We start from the raw sequence: 25,886 nt of genomic DNA, 5'->3' as shown, positions 1-25,886 counted from the left end.
TCAAATAGCATCTTCGTATTTTTACCCAGTCACCGAGTAAACTGCCTTTTGCAAAAATTATTCCTTCACTCACAAACATTGATTAAGCACACGTTTTGTGACAGGCATTGCAATACATGCTGAGAATAAAAAAATAAACCAAAGAGTCACTGAACTAAAAACACGTTAATCTTCTGGAAATAACAATTCAGTCTGATGAGCATGATGATGTCCCTGGGGAGCATCTGGGGGAGCACCCAACCCAGCATGGGAAAAGAGAACAAGAGTTGTCTACGTCAGTTCCTAAAGATGAGTAATAGTTATGAAGAAGTTCGTTTTTATCCTGGGTGCAATTGAAAGTCATTAAAGAATTTCACGTAGGAGTTTGTCATGACAAAATTCTCTTGAGGTAGAGATGGAAAGAGATATGGAAATCATCACATTTGCACTACAGAATTAAAGAGAAGTGAGTCCTTTCAATTCTGAAAAAGAGGATTTTTTTTTTTTTTTTTAAATTTCGCTTAATGGTCTTAATAGCCTAACCTCCAATCTGCAGGAGATAAATGGGTCATTTTTCCTCAAGTTTTCTAAAGCCAAACAAGTCAATGAAATTCTAATTAGTTTTATATTTTATCTTTCAAAAAGCTTTATATTCAATCATAATAAATTTTCAGGTTACTCAATCATCTGAAGAGTAATTATCTCTTTTAATAGTTTTATTGAGATATAATCCATGTACCATATAATTCATTCATTTAAAGTGTAAAATTCAATGGTTTTTAGTATATTCACAGATATGTGCAATCTTCACCACAGTCAATTTTAGAAAATTTTCATCACCTCAAAAAGAAACTCTGTACCCTTTATCTATCACAGACCTATCTTCCCACCCCACTCCTCTCCAACCCTAAACTACCACTAATTTCCTTTCTGTCACTATAGATTTCCTAGTCTGGAATTTCATATGAATTTGATCACATATTCGATGCTTTGTGACTGACTTCTTTCAGTTGGTATAATGTTTCCAAGGCTCATCCATGTTGTAAAATGCATCAGTACTTCATTTCTTTGTATGGCTAACATTCCATTCTCTATATATACATTTTGTTTTTATCCATTTGTTTGCTGATGAGCATTGAGTTGTTTCCACCTTTTGGCTATTATAAATAATGCTGCTATAAACTTTTGAATTTCAGGTTTGTGTAGACATATGTTTTCATTTCTTTTAAGTAGGTATCTAGGAGTGGGATTCCTAGGCCATATGGTAACTTTACATGTAATTGTTTGATGAACTGCCAAGACGGTTTTCAACAATGGCTGCACCACTCATATTCCCACCAACAGTGTATGAGAATTCTGATTTCTTCACTTCCTCATCAACAGTCTTTCTCTCAAGTTTTTTATTCTAGCCATCCTGGTGGGTGTGAAGTGGTATCTTATGTGGTTTTGATTTGCATTTCCCTGATAACATGGTGTTGAGCATCTCTTCATGTGCTTCTTGGCCATTTATATAACTTCTTGGAGAAATATCAATTCAGATTCTTTGCCCATTCTTAATTGGGTTATTTGTCTTTTATTATTGAATATTAAGAGTTCTTAATATATTGTACCTACAAATCCCTTACCATATGTATGACTTGCAAATATTTTCAACCTCTCTATGCGTTATGTTTTCACTTTACTGATGGCATCTTGTAAAGCACAAAAAATTTTAATTTTGATGAAGTCCAATTTATCTATTTTTCTTTTGTGGCTTATGCTTTTGGTGTCATATCAAAGAATCTAGTGAAAATGCCATGAATACTTAGCCAAATGTTTTCTTGTAAAATTCTTACAGTTTTAGCTCTCATGTTTAGGTCACTGATCCATCTGGGGTTAATTTTTAAATATGCAGTGAGATAAGGGTCCAACTATATTCTGGTTAGTAAGATGTTAACCAGTTACCTCTGTACCTCTGAATAGTTTGTTGAAAATACTATTCTTTCCTCATCAAAATGTCATGGCACTCTTGTCAAAAATCAGTTGACCACACATGTATGTGTGGACTTATTTCTTGACTCTCAACTCTATTTCATTGAGATATATGTTTATCCTTGTACTGTTACCACACCATTTTGATTATTGTTATGTTATAGTAGTTTTGAAATCTCTTACTTGATTCTTCTTTTTTTAAATTGATTTATTAATTTATTTATTCATGTAAGAACACTTAACATGGTATCTACCCTCTTTTATTAACCATTTTTGGAGTATAATTGCCTTACAATGTGTATGTTAGTTTCTGCTTTATAACAAAGTGAATCAGTTATACATATACATATGTCCCCATATCTCTTCACTGTTGCATCTCCTTCCCTCCCACCCTGCCTATCCCACCCCTCTAGGTGGACACAAAGCACCAAGGTGATCTCCCTGTGCTATGTGGCTGCTTCCCACTAGCTATCTATTTTACGTTTGGTAATGTATATATGCCCATGCCACTCTCTCACTTTGTCCCAGCTTACCTTTCCCCTGCCCCATATCCTCAAGTTCATTCTCTAGTAGGTCTGCATCTTTATTCCTGTCTTGCCCCTAGGTTCTTCATGACCTTTTTTTTTCTTTCGTTTTTAGATTCCATACATATGTGTTAGCATACGGTATTTGTTTTTCTCTTTCTGATTTACTTCACTCTGTATGACAGACTCTAGGCTCATCCACCTCACTACAAATAACTCAATTTCGTTTCCTTTTATGGCTGAGTAATATTCCATTGTCTGTATGTGCCACATCTTCTTCATCCATTCATCTGTCAGTGGACACTTAGGTTGCTTCCATGACAATGTTACGAGACTAGATATCAATTACAGGAAAAAAAACTGTAAATAATACAAACACATGGAGGCTAAACAATACACTACCAAATAACCAAGAGATCACTGAAGAAATTAAAGAGGAAATCAAAAATTACCTAGAAACAAATGACAATGAACACACGACCACCCAAAACCTGTGGGATGCAGCAAAAGAAGTTCTAAGAGGGAAGTTTATAGCAATACAATCCTACCTCAAGAAACAAGAAACATCTCAAAAAAACAACCTAACCTTGCAACTAAAGCAATTAGAGAAAGAAGAAAAAAAAAAAGCCCAAAGTTAACAGAAGGAAAGAAATCATAAAGACCAGATCAGAAATAAATGAAAAAGAAATGAAGGCAATGATAGCAAAGATCAATAAATCTAAAAGCTGTTTCTTTAAGAAGATAAACAAAATTGATAAACCATTAGCCAGACTCACCAAGAAAAGAAGAGAGAAGACTCAAATCAACAGAATAAGAAATGAAAAAGGAGAAGTAACAACTGACACTGCAGAAATAAAGGATCATGAGAGATTACTAAAAGCAACTGTATGCCAATAAAATGGAAAACCTGGAAGAAATGGACAAATTCTAGAAAAACACAACCTTCCAAGACTGAACCAGGAAGAAATAGAAAATATAATCAGACCAATCACAAGCACTGAAATTGAAACTGTGATTAAAAATCTTCCAACAAACAAAAGACCAGGGCCAGATGGCTTCACAGGCAAATTCTATCAAACATTTAGAGAAGAGCTAACACCTATCCTTCTCAAACTCTTCCAAAATATAGCATAGGGAGGAATACTCCCAAACTCATTCTACAAGGCCATGATCACCCTGTTACCAAAACCAGAAAAAGATGTCAAAAAAAAAAATGAAAACTACAGGCCAATATCACTGATGAACATAGATGCAAAAATCCTCAACAAAATACTAGCAAACAGAATCCAGCAGCACATTAAAGGATCATATACCATGATCAAGTGGGGTTTATCCCAGGAATGCAAGGATTCTCAATATACTCAATCAATCAATCAATGTGATACACCATATTAACAAATTGTAGGAGAAAAACCATATGGTCATCTCAATAGATGCAGAAAAAGCTTTTGACAAAATTCAACACCTATTTATGATTAAAAACTCTCCAGAAAGTAGGCATAGAGGGAACTTTCCTCAACATAATAAAGGCCATATATGACAAACCCACAGCCAACATCGTTCTAAATGGTGAATAATTGAAACCATTTCCATTAAGATCAGAACAAGACAAGGCTGCCCACTCTCACCACTATTATTCAACATAGTTCTGGAAGTTTTAGCCACAGCAATCAGAGATGAAAAAGAAATAAAAGGAATCCAAATCGGAAAAGAAGTGAAACTGTGACTGCTTGCAGATGACATGATACTATAGATTGAGAATCCTAAAGATGCTCCCAGAAAACTACTAGAGCTAATCAATGAATTTGGTAAAGTAGCAGGATACAAAATTAATGCACAGAAATCTCTTGCATTCCTATACACTAACAATGAAAAACCTGAAAGAGGAATTAAGGAAACACCCTATTTACCACTGCAACAAAAAGAATAAACTACCTAGGAATAAACCTACCTAAGCAGACAAAAGACCTGTATGCAGAAAACTATAAGACACTGATGAAAGAAATTAAAGATGACACCAAGAGATGGAAAGATATACCATGTTCTTGGATTGGAAGAATCAACATTGTGAAAATGACTATACTACCCAAAGCAATCTACAGATTCAATGCAATCCCTATCAAACTACCAATGGCATTTTTCACAGAACTAGAACAAAAAATTTCACAATTTGTATGGAAACACAAAAGACCCTGAATAGCCAAAGCAATCTTGAGAAAGAGAAACAGAGCTGGAGGAATCAGGCTCCTGGACTTCAGACTATACTACAAAGCTACAGTAATCAAGACAGCATGGTACTGGCACAAAAACAGAAATATAGATCAATGGAAAAGGATAGAAAACCCAGAGGTAAACCCACACACATATGGTCACCTTATCTTTGATAAAGGAGGCAAGAGTATACAATAGAGAAAAGACAGCCTCTTCAATAAGTGGTGCTGGGAAAACTGCACAGCTACATGTAAAACAATAAATTAGTACACTTCCTAACACCATAGACAAAAATAAACTCAAAATCGATTAAAGACCTAAGTGTAAGGCCAGACACTATAAAACGCTTAGAGGAAAATGTAGGCAGAACACTCTATGACATCAATCACACCAAGATCCTTTTCGACCCACCTCCAGAGAAAGGGAAATAAAATCAAAAATAAACAAATGGGACCTAATGAAACTTAAAAGCTTTTGCACAGCAAAGGAAACCATAAACAAGACGAACAGACAACCCTCAGAATGAGAGAAAATATTTGCCAGTGAAGCAACTGACAAAGGATTAATCTACAAAATATACAAGCAGCTCAATATCAGAAAAACAAACAACCCAATCCAAAAATGGGCAGAAGACCTAAATAGACATTTCTCCAAGGAAGAAATACAGATTATCAAAACAATCACATGAAAGGATGCTCAACATCACTAATCTTAGAGAAATGCAAATCAAACTACAATGAGGTGTCACCTCACACCAGTCAGAATGGCCATCATCAAAAAAATCTACAAACAATAAATGCTGGAGAGGGTGTGGAGAAAAGGGAACCCTCTTGCACTGTTGGTGGGAATGTAAATTGATACAGCTACTGTGGAGAACAGTGTGGATGTTCCTTAAAAAACTAAAAATAGAACTACCATACGACCTAGCAATCCCACTACTGGGCATATACCCTGAGAAAACCATATTTCAAAGAGTCATGTACCACAGTGTTCATTGCAGCCCTATTTACAATAGACAGGTTATGGAAGCAACCTAAGTGTCCATCGACAGATGAATGGATAAAGAAGATGTGGCACATATATACAATGGAAAATTACTCAGCCATAAAAGGAAACAAAATTGAGTTATTTGTAGTGAGGTGGATGGACCTAGAGTCTGTCATACAGAGTGAAGTAAGTCAGAAAGAGAAAAACAAATGCTGTATGCTAACACAAATATATGGAATCAAAAAAAAAATAGTTTCTGAAAAACCTAGAGGCAGGACAGGAATAAAGTCGCAGACGTAGAGAATGGAGTTGAGGACACAGGGAGGGGGAAGGGTAACCTGGGACGAAGTGAGAGAGTGGCATAGACATATATACATTACCAAATGTAAAATAGATAGCTAGTGGGAAGCAGCCACATAGCACAGGGAGATCACCTTGGTGCTTTGTGACCAACTAGAGGGGTAGGATAGGGAGGGTGGGAGGGAGATGCAAGAGGGAGGGGATATGGGGGTATAGGTACATGTATAGCTGATTCCTTTATTATACAGCAGAAACTAACACAACAATGTAAAGCAATTATACTCCAATAAACATGTTAAAAAAATAAAAGAACAAAGAAAATAGGGCAGCTCCGGTGTGTTGCACGATTTCCTCAAATAATTGATTTTCCAAGTTCCTGGTGGATTTGGGAAGAGAGTGGAAACATTACTCATATTACTATACCTTCTGGGAAAAATCAGCCTTATCTTTGATTAATTGTGTTTCTGAGAGAAGCTTAGCCCAGGTGCACAGGCATGTAATAGGTTTTATTAGAGATTAAGAGTCTATATGTAAAATTGAATTACTTTGCTGTACACTTGAAACTAGCACAACACTGTATTAACTAGATTATACTTTAATTGAAAACTTCTTTTAATTAAAAAAAATTTTAAAGAGTCTAACCAGGAGTCCTAGATAATAGATTTATTCGTTTGTTGAGTGAAAGCATTAACTGAAATCAGCATTTTTTGGTACCTTAAAAATTGTTACTGAAAACCAGGAAATGAAAAAAAAGAGATTGGTTAAGACAGTGACACAAGCTTATTCAAAAGATGTTACTCGATCCAGTGCAATTTTTATGAGGTTATTTTCTAGCTCTCAATTTTTATTATAGTCTTCAAAAATCACTAGACTATCTAAACTTTTTCCTAGCCATTAAATTGTTTATTTGTTCCTTCTCTGTTTATTGTCTGCCTCTTCCTCTCTAAAATACCACTGCATAAGGCAGGGGCTTTATCCAGCTGGTTCGCTCCTAATTCTAGTGCCTAGAACAGTGTTTGAGATATTAGGATATGCCTAACAAATATTTTATAATAAAGTTTGAAATGTTCCTTCACACTTCCAAGTTTACTAACCACCCCAATTTCCTCTGTCAATAAGTCAAAGAAGTAGGAATCATAAAATACATATAAATTCAATGTTTTTCTAAAATCACAGTTTTTACAGAAATTTTAACAAAGAAATGAAGGAAAGAAAAGAAATCTATTTTTGAACACTTACTTATACCAGGAGACTTTCACACATATTTCATTTAATGTAACTCATAAAGGTTGTTAATAAATAAGTTTGGTAGGTGAAGGAAGAAGAAACTGAAAAAAATTAGCACTGCCCTCTGTCAAATGCCATGTTTGGAGAATAAGGTGGATTTTAACATATGCAACTCACTTCCAAGAGAAGGAAGAAGGAAGAGAAGCATGAGAAGGAAGGAGAGGAGGAGGGAGAGAGGGGAGGAGAAAGAAGATAGAAGAAAAATTAATGCTTCCTGGCATAAACACTTTATCTCATAATTTTCACAAGAATTAGATGTGATAAATTCCATTCCCATGTTATTCAAAATTGATGATCATACAGTTTTTATGATCTTTCTATGTGATTCGTAGCTGAAACGTAGTGGAGCTGAGATTGAACTGGGCTATTTTTAATCCCAAAGCCCATGCTCTTCCAATTCAATCAACATCTTTGACAGTAAGAGAAAAGAAAGGCAGAAGAGATTTAGTTTCATTAAGAACCCAGACTGATTTTCAGAAAACTGGATTTGGGCTGGTTCTTATAGTCACGGTAAATGAAGGACAAGGTGCTCCTTCTTATTCACAGGTCCCCATGCTTCCACTAGCTGCAGTGACGTTGTTTGCATTACATATTAATACTCTGCTAGAAATAAAACTCTGAGGAAATTATGTCTAGTGTCCCTTACGCATCTACCATCACGGTAGTTGCTGTCTCTCACACTGGAGAACATGTCAGAGCACCACTCTATAAACACAAACAAAAGGAAAGATTTTTTTCCTTCGCTTTCTGCCTCCACAGAACATAGACTTGTAGAGTCACCATGTGAGTCCAGAGAAATGCCCCCATAAATTAGCCCCAGGAGTGATCTATGTGATAAAATAATGGAGTGTGGTGTGACGTTAAGTGCATATTTCATTAAGGATGCATACGAATTACTGCATTTTCCATTAATGAAGGCAGAGGAATTTTAATGAGCTATGCCTATTCTAACTTTTCACATTTGTTCTTTCCTGAGCTTTCATGCTGTTTCATGGCTTCATGTCATCATCAACAATAATAATTGTAGAGACTGATTATTGGGTAAGTGATTCATATAATAGCAGCAGATGAAAACTCAAAACCTACAGAAGCCAAGATTAGCTTTGTGTGCAAGAAATAAAAGAGAGAGAGAGAGAAATAAGTGTCTCAACACAGAGTCAGAGGAGAGTCTATTGTCATAACATGATGTCTCACAGAGTGTTATTGTATACATTCGATCTGAGAGCAAAGTTAACAAATGCTGCTTTTGTTTGCATTTTTTGAAGTGCCATATTTTTAAGATTTCTGTCATGAACTTTTTGATACACAACCTTTGCCTGACTCTAAACTCAAATGATTCTTGTATTCTTGTCATACTCTGTGCAGGGTGATTTCAGCTATTGAAGAGAATTGGTTATTGGCTGGTTGGAAGAGAACAAATAGAGGCACAGATGCCCTTTGTCTATTCCTCTCTGCTCTCATCCTGCAACCTCTCACTTTCTTGGCCTGCTAGTTTTCAGGATGAATGATGGCTTTTTCCTTGTATAAGAAGTCTCTCTTAATCTGACTCATGTAGGAAATAATGGCAATTGTCACAGTTGTAACTCTTCTAATACAGGTTATTACAACAGGTTATTACAATAGCGACCTATCTATTTCCAAACATTCACTCGCTGTCAAGAAGCAGGGGACATCTCTGAGGGAATTTTTGCAGAAGAGACACAATGTGATGTGTCCAGGTCCTAAATGCTTTGCTTGTGAGTAGGGGAGGGAAAATTGTGAACTCCAATCAAAAAGAGAGTGGTCCAAGCATGACTTCAAAGTGATTTTGACCTTGGAATGTGTATTTGAGTGTGAGTTTGTACACCGGCGCATGCGTGTCTGTGTCATAGGCAGGGAGTAACCACAACCTGGCTCCCAGCTCAGGGGAAATGATCAAAGGCAATTCTTCCCAGTGGGGAAAAGTTTGGCAATGGCAACAAACTGAGGTGATGCATAAGTTTACTGTAGTGGTCTTTAAAGAGTTTTCCATTCTCTCTGTTTATCAGTACCATGAAATTCCCTATGAGAGATATTAATACTAAATATAATAACAAAAGCAACAAAATGTGATTCAGATGCTGCAGATCTTTTAAAAATGCTCACTTTAAATATATCCAAATAATATATGTAAATATGTAAAGATGATGAAACTGGGGGTTAAAAGGTTAAAAAGTTGCCAATGTCACACAGCCAGGAGAATCCATGTAATAGCTGCTTGAGTGTTACAGAAGGGCATCACCCATTCTCTACTGTTAGAAACAAACCCTCAGCCATCTTTCTTTTACATCCTACACACTTTGAGCTTCTCACTCCTACTGTCTTTTGTCCATGGTAGCTGATGGGAACCCAGGGCTTAAATCTGGGGATGTTACAAGTGAAAGGAATCTCAGACATGTACAAAGGAGCAGATGATACTTCTTCACCTGCAGCTTTCATGAAGACACTGACATTTATAAAAATTATTTGTCAAAAGCATAGAGAAGCATTGGCGCTTCTGACTTGCAGCAACACGTATGAAGATATAGATTATTGTTTTGAGTTCCTTATTCAGAAGAATATTTAAGAGTTGTTATCTCACTTAAATTAACACTGTACTGTAGCTGTAGAATTTCAAGGTGGAGAGAATCTTTCAAATCATCTCCAACAGTCTAATTTCAGCTGAGGTTTTGTGAAGTTAAATTATATTCACAAGGTTACATGGCACGTTAGAGATGGAAGCAACTCTGGAATCCAAGTTTCCAGATTCCTAAGCCAGCATCTTAAGTCCTATCCACATGACTAGCCTTCAGGAATTATACTGAGTGACACCTAATGCTGATTAAAAGCTATATTTTAGAGCTTCCTGTATAAACATATGAGATCTGACTGGGGTTGCTCAGAACCTGATGTGATCCTGTGGTAAGCTAATATCGCATAGGTATAATTAAATCATGCTTAGATCATACTATGTTGTATGACACTCATATCAAGTCAACTTCAGGAAATTTAAGATGAATTTATATTCTGTAATAATTTATAGTATTTCATCTCCTTGTAGAATTTGTTCTGGGTATTACTAAGCACCAGAGATCTAATAAAAAGTTTACTGCAACCTGGGGCCCATTTACCACAATTTGGTCGGTAGTGGCTTATTCTGGCTAATCTAAAGCAGTGTGAAAAGTCAGAAGACTTTAAGTATTACTCCATAATCCATCATTTAGGTCTTATTCTAACTTACCTTCACCAAGAGCTAGTTGCCTTAGCAATAAAGTGGAGTTAATCATAGCACTTCACTTACTGAATTATGAGAATCAAATGAAGTCAAGTGTTTGAAAGTTCTCTGAGGTGTAAAAATGTGGTAAACAAACATAGCCTGGTGGGTCTTTTGCCTGAACTCAACTTACAGAGGCCACCAGAGCAAGAGAGAGGTTGAAGGATGCCAGGATCTCTCTCTGTCTCACACACGCGCGCGCGCACACACACACACACACACACACACTGATAGATCCCTGGAGAAGAAAACATGGTTACTTTCAAGTGTGGGTTTGGGGGCAGAATGGTAGCCTAGGACATTATAAAAAGTGTGTAGGTTAGAGAAGAGATGTCTAGATGTCTGTCACAAAGAGAATAGATACCTATGATGTCCTATAAGCATAAGATTGAATGTTACGTGTCTGTCAGAAGTAACAAACTCAATCTACATATAGCTACATGGATCGATTTAAAGCATGGTATTGAGTTAAAAAAATATATATCTATAGCAAAATACTACTTGTGTAAATTCATAATGTGCACACACAAAACAAAACAAAACAAAACATTGTACATTTTTCCTACTACACACACATATTAGCAGTTAACTGAGTTTCTATAAGAAAAAGAGGAATGTCATATGTGGTGAGTTTTTTAAAAAAAGAAAACAATAATGAAACAGAACAAGGGAGGAGTCTCAACCTTCCCTATGCGGAGAATGTTTCATGAATATCATTATCTTCAATCCACCAATTCCAGGAAGAAAAAGAAAGGAGCAGGAAAACAGGAGTAGGAAAGTGGAGAGTACTGCTTAAAATCAGGCTACGCTTCACCTGTCTTCGCTGTTGTACAGAAAAGTATCCTGTGATGTTTTCACAGTAACCATTCCCAATCATACACGTAATCTTCAACAAGTGCAAATTGTCATTGTCTTTTACTGATATTTGTATTCCTGTGTATATATGCATTTGCATAAACTGCATAATTTTATCTCATGTCTTTACTATCTTCTTGGATATAAAGATACAATAAAAAGACTATAAATAGTCTGACTCTATTTTTGATGTTGGACTGCGCAGAGCTTTCAAGCCTGCCCCTCCCTTTTCCCTCTTAACTGGCATCTAGACAAGCCAATGAGAAAGCCCACAGGTACTCCCAAGGGCTTTCCCACTCTCTCTCCCTCTCTCTCAAGAGCAAACCCAGGGCCGAATGTGAGACCATTTACCCTGGCCCCATACCCTAACTCCAACAAAAGTCAAAGTCATTTTCCCCTTCCTACTCTCTCAAATCCCTTTTGAACCTTCTTGGGAGCCTGCCCTGCTTTCCAGAGAAAGCTTTATTATGTAAGTAATAAATGTCTTTATACCCTATTTGTGCATGTGTGGAATCATCAGTCTGGACCTCTAGACAAAATTTGAGTAGTGGAATCGAGAGTAGTGGAATCGAGAGTAGTGCCCCCTCTCAAGAAACCACAAATTAAAAAGGAAAACAAAATATCCACGGGCCCTAATTTCCATTCACATGATCCTTCTAATGATGATGCTGGCCTGAGGAGCAAACACACAGTAAAAGAAAGTTGCTAAAAAGAGATATGCATTGATTACATTTAACCTTTTTATCTGAAATTACCATTAAGGCTGAAGGCTAACAAAAAACATTTTTTATAATTTTATCTCTATTTCATTTTGAATAAAATAAAAATAGCACTTAAGGAAAATAAGTCTTTTATAAGTCACAGGGAATATATTACTATGGTAACATGATCCCCAACAGAAATAGCAACAGTGATCTTGACACACTCCTAGGATTAGTTTTCTCTTGATATGACACTGTGGCATATAGATAAGTCCTGCAAAGACCTTAAACAGAACACAGAAGCTACAATGGAAGGCAATGTCCTAATGTTATATAAAGCTTGACCCTCAAAGTCATCATGCAAAATATTCAGAAACTCCTTTTTCAACTGTGCATTTTACATGTTTAAAAGGGATACAAAGGATCGTTGCTTTTTCAGGGCACATCAGCAGAATAGAAACCCTGTCAGGTACTCTTTACTTTTAAGTTAGTGTCAACTATGTATGTCTCCTGGCAGCCAAAAATAAAACATCAAAAACCAAATCATGCATCAACAACAAAATATCTTGTAACCTTTTAGACAAAACACTAAAAAGGGATTTTTAAAACCCAATTTACATTTATTTACAAACAAATATGTAAAGTTATTGTATATCATCCTGATACATTATTGAATAATATTCCTGTATGTGTATACATATTTTTTCTTTTTAATTTGGATACATTGCATTTTGAAAACTTGTCAGTTTAGCATTTCACTGTCATCATGACCTAACTATACAACCTCAACAGTGAACTTATTCAGCAAGTACTTTGTCTTTTGTCCATTTGACCTGCCCTTTCTCCTCCACAGCTGGGCTCTCGCTCTCTCCCTGTATCTCCCCAGAGTTGATTATCTGTGTAGGTTGAGTAGGTGCTTCTGTGTATTTTCTTCCCCCCAGAAATGTCCTAATCCTCTAACTCTAAATGTTCCTTCACCTGCTGTACAATATAAAAATTATACAATACACACCCTCCACTTCAAGAAAAATAACTCTGGACATTTCACTGATATTTTTGGTGCTACTGCAGGATAGTTCCTTGAGGTCAATCACCATGCCTGTCAAGACTGAAAAATAGGTATCTCTTATACTGCCTTTTGAAGGTCTCACTCGACATAAAAACAGAATTGGCAATTTTGAGTATTATTCACTTCCGTCAACCTCGAAAAGGCACAGGAATTACTCTATTTGGATATTTACTTTAAAACTCTCTCCTACATTAAAAATAACTCCTGAAACATCTCTGAGGAGTTGAAATGGCAGATATTATTAGCTGATTAGTCAGCTAAGGGAATTGAGGCACAGAGATGTTAAGCAATTTTCCCAATGATCTCACTACTGAAGACTAGATAATCAAGGGTTCAACTGAGGCCATCTAACCTCCCAGTAGCAGCCTCTTAAAAAAAAAAAAAAAATATATATATATATATATATGGCACTGTGTCTCTTTGTCTCATCTTTAAGTTTTTAATTTCTTTACTCTGTCTTTTTACTTTTATTAATATCCAAACTCCCTTCAAATATTAACAGTAACGTATAAGTTTCTGTGAAAGAAGAAAGATCCAATGCAAATATAGAGAGGAATAAAAGAAAAGAAATAAAAAGAAAATAATCTTTGCTAAGGGATTGATAAGGTGTCAGTCATAAGTTTACTTACAGTTTTTCCTGATTTTTCTTAGAATCTGAAATCAAGCAGAACTATCATAAACTCATTTTTCCTTAAGAAATAAGCAGCTGATCGATTGAAGTTTTACTCCTGCTTCTCAGAGAAGTTGTTCCTTAACAGATAAAACTGTTAAAAAAAAAAAAAGAAGACTTTCATACAGTAGAATTTCAGACTACATCAGACAGTGGAGGACATTAGAAGGATGAAGAATTTAGAAGGGGAGGAAAGAGTGTATCTGCTGGTTCTGAGAACATATGCAGGGTGAATTTTCCTATTCAGCCCTTTATTCTCTTCTCTGCTTTAGATTTTATGGTTTGGGTGACTTCCAGTCCATACCCAAACCCCAAATATGATCCATCTCACCTTCACCCCTTTCTACTGTGTGTGTAGTGATATAACACTATCTCAAACAAAAGCAATCCTGAAATTCATCTGATTGCTTTATGTTGAACTAATGTCAAAAAATACCATCTTTGTATTGAGTTCAAAATATTTTATCTCTTCAAGCGATTTTACATGCTAACTTAATTAGAAGCTGAAAGCATTTCTTTAAATAACTTAAAAGGAACAACAAAATTAATTTACTTTGTGTCACAACATCTGAACCAGTGGTTCTCAATCCTGGCTGTTTATTATTGTTTCTCGGGAAAGTATTGATTTATTTATTTTCTGGGGTGGTGGTCTGGCTATCAGTATTTTTAAAAGCTCTTCAGGGCATTCTAATGTGCAGTTAGGGTCAACAAGCACTAATCTAGACATTTCATATAATAGTACTTTAGAGCCCAAGTTAGCTGGAAAATGGTCAAAATATTTTTTTCCCTATGTAATTATAAAACCCTCACATTTTTAAAGGTTTAGCACTGAATATATAGTTAAAAGTCATGTTTTAGGACTTTAGTTACTATACCAAAAATATTTTCATCTGCTACATCCTGGATCTGTTATTTTGTCAATAAAATCTCAAAGGAATTAGGTTAGTCACGTCTCTGAAGGAAATGCATCTTCCTTACAGTTGCAAAAAGTAGTTGCAACCACTAGAGGTCAGACAGTTAAATCTGCAGTATGATGCTCAAATACTAAAGTTATCCAGTTTAGAATTCTGTATCCTGATTTCAAAAATATTTTCTAAATTTTCTTCCATTATTAAAAACCGTGTCCTTTCAAAAAGTTCAAAGCATTTCCTGCCTGTGTGGATAGGTGTTTTACACTCTATTTCATCCAAGCTTCAAAATTCTAAAGAGAAATGTAATCCAGGAGTACAGAAAGTTAAAGCACTATCAGCATGATCATCTTCTGATGCTTTTCTAAAAATAAAATAGAAAATGGAAGTGTTAGATATATGGTACTTCCACATAACTATCTAATTTAACTACAGATTAGAGGACTCTGTAGGCATTTCGGGTCTACCAGAAGTCCCAGGGCCTAAATGCCATTCTCCCATTGTCACAAGCATTTTTATCCTCCTGTCAATGACGGGTAGAGTCTATGAGCTCTTCTCTTATGTTTGGGTTAATTTGTGACACTTTCAATCATTAGCATATGTGGTAGAAGATCACCATGTGCGCTCTGAGTCAGCTCATTAAAAAACATGTATATTCTGTTTGTTAGGTGGATCACTGAGCTGTCATGTACGAAGTCCAACTACTCTGAGGCCACCGTGCTGAAGAGGCCACGGGGAGGTGCTCCAGCCGACAGTGCCAGCTGAGCTCAGCTTTCCAGTCCTCCTTGCTAATGTGCTGGATACATGCATGAAGACGCCAACCTGGAAGTGGAGCCTCCTCCAGTACAAAGGGTTCCAGGTGGCAGCTGGTGGTCTTTGGGGTTACCCCTGCCATTCTGGTCTCTCCACCTGAAGCTGCAGACATCACAGAGCAGCATGGATTATGGGCAAACCCACTGTGCACTGTCAGAAGCCCTGACCCATAGAAACCATGAATGTAATAAATCGGTTGCTATTTTACGCCCCTAAATTTAGACTGGTGTGTTAGGCAGCGCGAGATAACTGGAACTCCCAGAGAAATTAACTGAGCTTCCTCCCCTCAACTGGGATTTTGTTAAAGCAGAAATGGCCAAAATGTAGTCATTCTGGGCAAATGATTTGTTTGTTCTTCACAATTACTCCTTGGCTATTAACTTGGTAAGATTGGTGGGGCGTCGGGTGCAGGAGGAAAAAAAGCTGGAGAAAAAGCCACTGCTGCATGGCAAAGACATATGCTGATAGATGCTTAAATACAATTGAAGAATTAACATAATCTATTTTAAAATTGAAGTTCCCAAAATTGTCTCTCAGACAAGAATTATTAATTTACAGCCTCTATGGTTTTTCACTGCTTGGCTATTACATTTTCTTATTGCACCAGCACTACCAATGCCCACCCCAAATAACGTTTTCCTCCCACATTTCACTTTGTGTATGAATTCCAAACACTGCTGATGTACATGAATATAGCCATTATAATGAATATCTGTTACTGTTATTTTTTAACCAATGTCCACATGCTTAAGAGTTTATTTTACTTAAACTGCAAATGATTTGCTAAAGGCAAAAATGTACAACTTGTGAGTGTGTTTCTATGAAAATTAAAAGCAGACTTAAAGAATCAAAAATTCTTTTCTCATTTAAGGTAAAGGCTTCCATTAACTACTATAAGCCTTTTTTTTTTCCTGAATAAGAACCATAGAATTAGTCTATATGTCCACTTGAATGATTTTTCTCCCTAGAAATCTTTCTAATAAGGTCACCTTCTTTTTTGTTGTTCATTATATCCTGGGAGGCTATTACACCCAAACCCCTGTGTAGGTTGTACATGTAGACATAACTTTAGGTCCTATGACTTGTCTAATTCCATTTTTTCCACAAGTACAGGTATCTCTGGGAACAAGAATAAAAATGAATTTTAGACATTGGTTAAAATAAGAATAGAAGGTCTTTTCCATTTTTGTTCCCCTACAGTGCTAACACAGTACCCCAAGATTAGTTTGTATATAAGAAAATTGTAGTGAATAAAAACCTTCATCAGATGCATGTATTTAGAGAAGAAGTGACATTTTTGGGTAAATTTGAGCAAGGAAAGTGGGAGCTCTCATGATATATGGAGAGAGCAAGAAGAAAGAATCTCCAATAGTGAAATTCATCATATAAGATCAATATCTGGAGAAGTGGAGAAACACAGTTAATTTTAGAGCAGAATATATTCATGTCTTTGTGGATAGCAGAGATTATAGTTGAAAAATGAGAAGTAACTCAACATTGGCTAGCATTTTCCTGGGAAGAAGTACAAGAAACTTCTCAGGTGTGGAGAGAGAGAGAATATAGCCCATGTAGTACAAACACTGGAAACAGAAGATGAGGATTTGAGGACACTGTCGACATGGACAAATAAACAGAGAAGATATCAGCAGATAGAGAGCTCAGCATGAGACCTGAGAATATTCCTGTTTCTCAGGGACAGAAGGAGGTGATCTATGGATGATTATGAACGATGGTGTTACCATCTTTCAGCAGACCAAATGTGCCAGGTGGGATGCTGAAAGTCTAGTATTTTAAGGGATAGATGTCTACAGAGTGCTTTTAATAGCAGCAATTTATCCATCCCTTCATCTTACAATCTGATCTGAAGGAATATTGGAAGTTATCTGTAAGTGGGAGACAGACAATGACTAGGGTCTTAATTGCCTCTGAAACAAAGTCATCCAAATCTAAATGAGGGAAAAGACGAAAAGCACATGTCAATATCATCAGGCAGGCCAGAGATAAGAAATATGGGATGTATAAATGTGAGGGCGAACCAATAAGTGAAAATAGACGGTGGAAGTGATTACTTCCAATCATTTACTTGAATTAGAAAAGTCAGTCACGAGTCCTTATTCTTGTCATTAGCCTATGTCAGCATAGAACAACAACAAAAACTCAGATAAAAAAATGAAGCAATTCATTCTTCAGCTACATACATACAAAAACGAGTCCAGATTTTTCACTTTTTATCCGGATTTGACAACATTTATTGTGGTGACCACAATAAATCTAATTTGAATTCAATCAAATGATTTGAATCTAATCAGCTTTAAAATATTTTATATGAGACCATTATTGGAGGAGCTTCAAGATGGCAGAAGACTAAGCCGTGGAGATCACCTTCCTCCCCACAAAAACATCAGAAATACATCTACATGTGGAACAACTCCTACAGAACACCTACTGAAAGCTGGCAGAAGACCTCAGACCTCCCAAAAGGCAAGAAACTCCCCACGTACCTGGGTAGGGCAAAAGAAAAAAGAATAAACAGAGACAAAAGAATAGGGACGGGACCTGCACCTCCGGGAGGGAGCTGTGAAGGAGGAAAGGTTTCCACACACTAGGAGCCCCTTCGCCGGTGGAGAATGCGGGTGGCGGAGGGGGGAAGCTTCGGAGCCACGGAGGAGAGCGCAGCAACAGGGGTGCAAAGGGCAAAGTGGAGAGATTCCCGCACTGAGGATCGGTGCCGACCGGCACGCACCAGCCCGAGAGGCTTCTCTGCTCATCCGCCGGGGCGGGCGGGGGCTGGGAGCTGAGGCTCGGGCTTCGGAGCTTAGATCCCAGGGAGAGGACTGGGGTTGGAGGCGTGATCACAGCCTGAAGGGGCTAGTGCGCCACGGCTAGCTGGGAGGGAGTCTGGGAAAAGGTCTGGACCTGCCGAAGAGGCAAGACTTTTTCTTCCCTCTTTGTTTCCTGGTGCGCAAGGAGAGGGGATTAAGAACGCTGCTTAAAGGAGCTCCAGAGACTGGCGCAGGCCGCGGCTAACAGCGCGGACCCCAGAGACGGGCACGAGACGCTAAGGCTGCTGCTGCCGCCACCAAGAAGCCTGTATGCGAGCACAGGTCACTGTCCACACCTCTCCTCCCGGGAGCCTGTGCAGCCCGCCACTGCCAGGGTCCCGGGATCCAGGGACAACTTCCCCGGGAGAACGCACGGCACGCCTCAGGCTGGTGCAACATCACACCGGCCTCTGCCACCGCAGGCTCGCCCCGCATCCGTACCCCTCCCTCCCCCATGCCCTGAGTGAGCCAGAGCCCCCGATTCAGCTGCTCCTTTAACCCCGTCCTGTCTGAGCGAAGAACAGACGCCCTCAGGCGACCTACATCCAGAGGCGGGTCCAAATCCAAAGCTGAACCTCGGGAGCTGTGCGAACAAAGAAGAGAAAGGGAAATCTCTCCCAGCAGCCTCAGGAGCAGCGGATTAAAGCTCCACAATCAACTTGATGTACCTGCATCTGTGGAATACCTGAACAAACAACAAATCATCCCAAATTGAGGAGGTGGACTTTGGCAGCAAGATATATTTATATTTTTTCCCTTTCCCTCTTTTTGTGAGTGTGTATGCTTCTGTATGTGATTTTGTCTGTATAGTTTTGCTTTTACCATTTGTCCTAGGGTTCTGTCTGTTTTGCTTTGTTTTTTTATATTACTTAAAAAATTTTTTTCTTAATAATTAATTTTTATTTTAATAACTTTATTTTATTCTATTTTACCTTATTTTATTTTATCTTCTTTCTTTCTTTCTTTCTTTTTTTTTTTTTTTCCTCCCTTTTATTCTGAGCCATGTGGAGGACAGGCTCTTGGTGCTGCAGCCAGGAGTCAGGGCTGTGCCACTGAGGTGGGAGAGCCAAGTTCAGGACACTGGTCCACAAGAGACTTCCCAGCTCCACGTAATATCACATGGCAAAAATCTCCCAGAGATCTCCATCTCAACGCCAAGACCCAGCTCCACTCAACAACCAGCAAGCTACAGGGCAGGACATCTTATGCCAAACAACTAGCAAGACAGGAACACAACCCCATCCGTTAGCACAGAGGCTGCCTAAAATCATAATAAGGCCACAGACACCCCAAAACACACCACCAGACGTGGACCTGCCCACCAGAAAGACAAGATCCAGCCTCATCCACCAGAACACAGGCACTAGTCCCCTCCACCAGGAAGCCTACAACCCACTGAACCAACCTTAGCCACTGGGGACAGACACCAAAAACAACAGAAACGATGAACCTGCAGCCTGCAAAAAGGAGACCCCAAACACAGTAAGTTAAGCAAAATGAGAAGACAGAGAAACACACAGAAGATGAAGGAGCAAGATAAAATCCCAGCAGACCTAACAAATGAAGAGGAAATAGGCAGTCTACCTGAAAAAGAATTCAGAATAATGATAGTAAAGATGATCCAAAATCTTGGAAATAGAATGGAGAAAATACAAGAAACGTTTAACAAGGACCTAGAAGAACTAAAGAGCAAACCAACAGTGATGAACAACACAATAAATGAAATTAAAAATTCTCTAGAAGGGATCAATAGCAGAATAACTGAGGCAGAAGAACAGATACGTGACCTGGAAGATAAAATAGTGGAAATAACTACTGCAGAGCAGGTTAAAGAAAAAAGAATGAAAAGAATTGAGGACAGTCTCAGAGACCTCTGGGACAACATTAAATATACCAACATTGGAATTATACGGGTCCCAGAAGAAGAGAAAAAGAAAGGGACTGAGAAAATATTTGAAGAGACTATAGGTGAAAACTTCGCTAATATGGGAAAGAAAATAGTTAATCAAGTCCAGGAAGAACAGAGAGTCCCATACAGGATAAATCCAAGGAGAAACACGCCAAGACACATATTAATCAAACTATCAAAAATTAAATACAAAGAACAAATATTAAAAGCAGCAAGGGAAAAACAACAAACACATAAGGAAATCCCCATAAGGTTAACAGCTGATCTTTCAGCAGAAACTCTGCAAGCCAGAAGAGAGTAGAAAGACATATTTAAAGTGATGAAGGAGAAAAACGTACAACCATGATTACTCTACCCAGCAAGGATCTCATTCACATTTGACAGAGAAATTAAAAGCTTTAGAGACAAGCAAAAGCTAAGAGAATTCAGCACCACCAAACCAGCATTACAACAAATGCTAAAGGAACTTCTTTAGGCAGGAAACACAAGAGAAGGAAAAGACCTACAATAATAAACCCAAAACAATTAAGAAAATGGTAATAGGAACATACATATTGATAATTACCTTAACTGTAAATGGATTAAATGCTCCAATCAAAAGACATAGGCTGGCTGAATGGATACAAAAACAAGACCCGTATATATGCTGTCTACAAGAGACCCACTTCAGACCTAGGGACACATACAGACTGAAAGTGAGGGGATGGAAAAAGATGTTCCATGCAAATGGAAATGAAAAGAAAACTTGAGTAGCAATTCTCATATCAGACAAAATGTACTTTAAAACAATGACTGTTACAAGAGACAAAGAAGGACACTACATACTGATCAAGGGATCAATCCAAGAAGAAGATATAACAATTGTAAATATTTATGCACCCACCATAGGAGTACCTCAATACATAAGGCAAATACTAATAGCCATAAAAGGGGAAATCGACAGGAACACAATAATAGTAGGGGACTTTAACATCCCACTTTCACCAATGGACAGATCATCCAAAATGAAAATAAATTAGGAAACACAAGCTTTAAATGACACATTAAACAAAATGGACTGAATTGATATTTATAGGACATTCCATCCAAAACAACAGAATGCACTTTCTTCTCAAGTGCTCATGGAACATTCTCCAGGATAGATCATACCTTGGGGCAAAAATCAAGCGTTGGTAAATTTAAGAAAATTGAAATCATATCAAGTATCTTTTCTGACCACAACATTATGAGACCAGATATCAATTACAGGAAAAAAATCTGTAAGAAATACAAACATATGGAGGCTAAACAATACACTACTTAATAACCAAGAGATCACTGATGAAATCAAAGAGGAAATCATAAAATACCTAGAAACAAATGACAATGAAAACACGACCACCCAAAACCTATGGGATGCAGCAAAAGCAGTTCTAAGAGGGAAGTTTACAGCAATACAATCCTACCTCAAGAAACAAGAAACATCTCAAATAAAGAACCTAACCTTACATCTAAAGCAATTACAGAAAGAAGAACGAAAAACCCCGAAAGTTAACAGAAGGAAAGAAATCATAAAGATCAGATCAGAAATAAATGAAAAAGAAATGAAGGAAATGATAGCAAAGATCAATAAAAGAAAAAGCTGGTTCTTTGAGAAGATAAACAAAATTGATAAACCATTAGCCAGACTTATCAAGAAAAAAAGGGAGAAAGTCAAATCAACAGAATTAGAAACGAAAAAGGGGAAGTAACAACTGACACTTCAGAAATACAAAGGATCATGAGAGATTACTACAAGCAGCTATATGCCAATAAAATGGACAACCTGGAAGAAATGGACAAATTCTTAGAAATGCACAACCTTCCGAGACTGAACCAGGAAGAAGTAGAAAATATGAACAGACCAATCACAAGCACTGAAATTGAAACTGTGATTAAAAATCTTCCAACAAACAAAAGCCCAGGACCAGATGGCTTCACAGGCGAATTCTATCAAACATTTAGAGAAGAGCTAACGCCTATCCTTCTCAAACTCTTCCAAAATATAGTGGAGGGAGGAACACTCCCAAACTCATTTTATGAGGCCACCATCACGCTGAGACCAAAACCAGACAAAGATGTCACAAAGAAAACTAAAGGCCAATATCACTGATGAACATAGATGCAAAAATCCTCAACAAAATACTAGGAAACAGAATCCAACAGCACATTAAAAGGGTCATACACCATGATCAATGGGGTTTATTCCAGGAAGGCAAGGTTTCTTCAGTATATGCAAATTTCTTCAGTATATCATTTGTTAATATGATACACCATATTAACAAATTGAAGGAGAAAAACCATATGATTGTCTCAATAGATGCAAAGAAAGCTTTTGACAAAATTCAACACCCATTTATGATAAAAACCCTGCAGAAAGTAGGCATAGAGGGAACTTTCCTCAACATAATAAAGGCCATATATGACAAACCCACAGCCAACATTGTCCTCAATGGTGAAAAACTGAAACCATTTGCACTATGATCAGGAACAAGACAAGGTTGTCCACTCTCACTACTATTCAACATAGTTTTTGAAGTTTTAGCCACAGCAATCAGAGAAGAAAAAGAAATAAAAGGAATCCAGATTGAAAAAGAAGAAGTAAAGCTGTCACTGTTTGCAGATGACATGATACTATACATTGAGAATCCTAAACATGCTACCAGAAAACTACTAGAGCTAATCAATGAATTTGGTAAAGCAGCAGGATACAAAATTAATGCACAGAAATCTCTTGCATTCCTATACACTAACAATGAAAAACCTGAAAGTGAAATTAAGAAAACACTCCCATTTACCCTTGCAACAAAAACAATAAAATATCTAGGAATAAACCTACCTAAGGAGACAAAAGACCTGTATGAAGAAAATTATATGACATTGATGAAAGAAATTAAAGATGATACAAATAGATGGAGAGATATGCCATGTTCTTGGATTGGAAGAATCAACACTGTGAAAATGACTCTACTACCCAAAGCAATCTACAGATTCAATGTAATCCCTATCAAACTACCACTGACATTTTTCACAGAACTAGAACAAAATATTTCACAATTTGTATGGAAACACAAAAGACCCCGAATAGCCAAAGCAATCTTGAGAAAGAGAAACAGAGCTGGAGGAATTAGGCTCCCGGACTTCAGACTATACTACAAAGCTACAGTAATCAAGACAGCATGGTACTGGCACAAAAACAGAAATATAGATCAATGGAACAGGATAGAAAGCCCAGAGATAAACCCACACACATATGGTCACCTTATCTTTGATAAAGGAGGCAAGAATATACCATAGAGACAAGACAGCCTCTTCAATAAGTGGTGCTGGGAAAACTGGACAGCTACATGTAAAAGAATGAAATTAGAACACTCCTTAACAGCATACACAAAAATAAACTCAAAATGGATTAAAGACCTAAGTGTAAGAACACTATGACATAAATCACAGCAAGATCCTTTTTGACCCACCTCTTAGAGAAATGGAAATAAAAACAAAAATAAACAAATGGCACCTAATGAAATTGAGAAGCTTTTGCACAGCAAAGGAAACCATATACAAGATGAAAAGACAACCCTCAGAATGGGAGAAAATATTTGCCAATGAAGCAACTGACACAGGATTAATCTCCAAATCTACAAGCAGCTCATGCAGCTCAATATGAAAACAACAAACAACCCAATCCAGAAATAGGCAGAAGGTCTAAGTAGACATTTCTCCAAAGAAGATATACAGATCGCCAACAAACACATGAAAGGATGCTCAACATCACCAATCATTAGACAAATGCAAATCAAAACTACAATGAGGTATCACCTCACATCAGTCAGAGTGGCCATCATCAAAAAATCTACAAACAAAAAATGCTGGAGAGAGTGTGGATAAAAGGGAACCCTCTTGCACTGTTGGTGGGAATATAAATTGATACAGCCACTATGGAGAAGAGTATGGAAGTTCCTTAAAAAACTAAAAATAGAACAATCATACGACCCAGGAACCCCACTACTGGGCATATACCCTGAAAATCCATAATTCAAAAAGAGTCATATACCACAATTTTCATTGCAGCTCTATTTACAATAGCCCAGAGATGGAAACAAACTAAGTGCCCATCATCGGATGAATGGATAAAGAAGATGTGGCACATATATACAATGGAATATTACTCAGCCATAAAAAGGAATGAAACTGAGTTATTTGTAGTGAGGTGGATGGACCTAGTGACTGTCATACAGAGTGAAGTAAGTCAGAAAGAGAAAAACAAATACCGTATGCTAACACATATATATGGAATCTAAAAAAAAAAAAAAGGTCAGAAAGACCTACGGGCAAGATGGGAATAAAGACACAGACCTACTAGAGAATGGACTTGAGGATACAGGGAGTGGGAAGGGTAAGCTGGGACAAAGTGAGAGAGTGACATGGACATATATACACTACCAAACGTAAAATAAATAGCTAGTGGGAAGCAGCCGCATAGCACATGGAGATCAGCTCAGTACTTTGTGACCACCTAGAGGGGCAGGATGGGGAGGGTGGGAGGGAGGGTGATGCAAGAGGGAAGAGATATGGTGACATATGTATATGTATAACTGATTCACTTTGTTAGAAAGCAGAAACTAACACACCATTGTAAAGCAATTATACTCTAATAAAGAGGTTAAAAAAAATAAAATAAAATAAAGATGGCTTCACTCAAAAAAAAAAGAGACCATCATTAATCTTCAGTTGTCTGGCATTTTGAAATGCATGTAGATTATTTAAATTTTTTCATATCAATTTCATATTATTATTTTAATCAAAACATAATAGACTGTATCTGTGCTTCTTGAAACATATACTGTACTTTCTCCACTAGATGTCTCCAGAGAAATACAAGTAAATGCTGCTAATTAAAAATGCTGGTAATACACACCCAGCTCAACGAAGGACAAATAGTTACATTGGTTACTTAGTATGAGAGTGAAATCTGTCACTTGATAGGCTTTTAAGGAAAATGAGAGTCTAAATGTATAAAGGAAAGATGGCACACTACCCACGTTTATCACAGAAAGCCCTTTCGCTTCTAAATGAATTAACGTTAAAGAGACATCATTTAATGTTTACTTTGTATTTTGGCTGTTATGATTGTTTTAATGAGTGAAAAATAATCACAAAATTTAATTTTTAGCTTAATCTGAATTCCTTTTACTGTTGGCTGAGTTCAGCATAATCTAATCATTTTAACAAAAGGTTTTCTCTTCCTCGAAGGAAGCGAAGATCTCTGGGTCTTTGCCGGGACTTCAGTTTACAAGGCTGCAAACCCAGGTACCAAGGAAGGCTACGCACTTCACAGGCCAAGGTGCTTGGACACTGAGAAGTGTGCCCCCAAGAAACTGTGGCAGTAACTTCAAAGCCTTATCGGCTTTTAGAAGTAAATTCTATTACCTGTAGTTTCCAAATGGGCCAATAAGAAAGGAAAGTAGTACTTAAGAAACGCCAAGATCCCACAGACCATACATTTAAGAAACAGGGGATTTTAAATTATCTGGGGGAAATAACCACTCTGGATCATTCAAAACCAAGGAAATTCTGTTTTAAAAATCCAATAG

General features: G+C 37.3%; 1 protein-coding gene across 1 annotated transcript in view; it reads right to left on the bottom strand.

Annotated features, from left to right (window-relative positions):
• Nucleotides 1-25,886, bottom strand: part of LOC109550234 (uncharacterized) — a 529,004-nt gene that overhangs the window by 77,904 nt on the left and 425,214 nt on the right. Inside the window, exon 7 of the mRNA XM_073795485.1 lies at nt 13,785-13,919. The gene's annotated coding sequence lies outside the window, so the exon portion shown is untranslated. The remainder of the gene's footprint in view (nt 1-13,784; nt 13,920-25,886) is intronic.

Source organism: Tursiops truncatus, chromosome 18 (assembly GCF_011762595.2).
Source record: "Tursiops truncatus isolate mTurTru1 chromosome 18, mTurTru1.mat.Y, whole genome shotgun sequence".
In the NCBI taxonomy this organism is placed as follows: domain Eukaryota; kingdom Metazoa; phylum Chordata; class Mammalia; order Artiodactyla; family Delphinidae; genus Tursiops; species Tursiops truncatus.
This window is presented reverse-complemented; position numbering and strand designations above follow the sequence as displayed.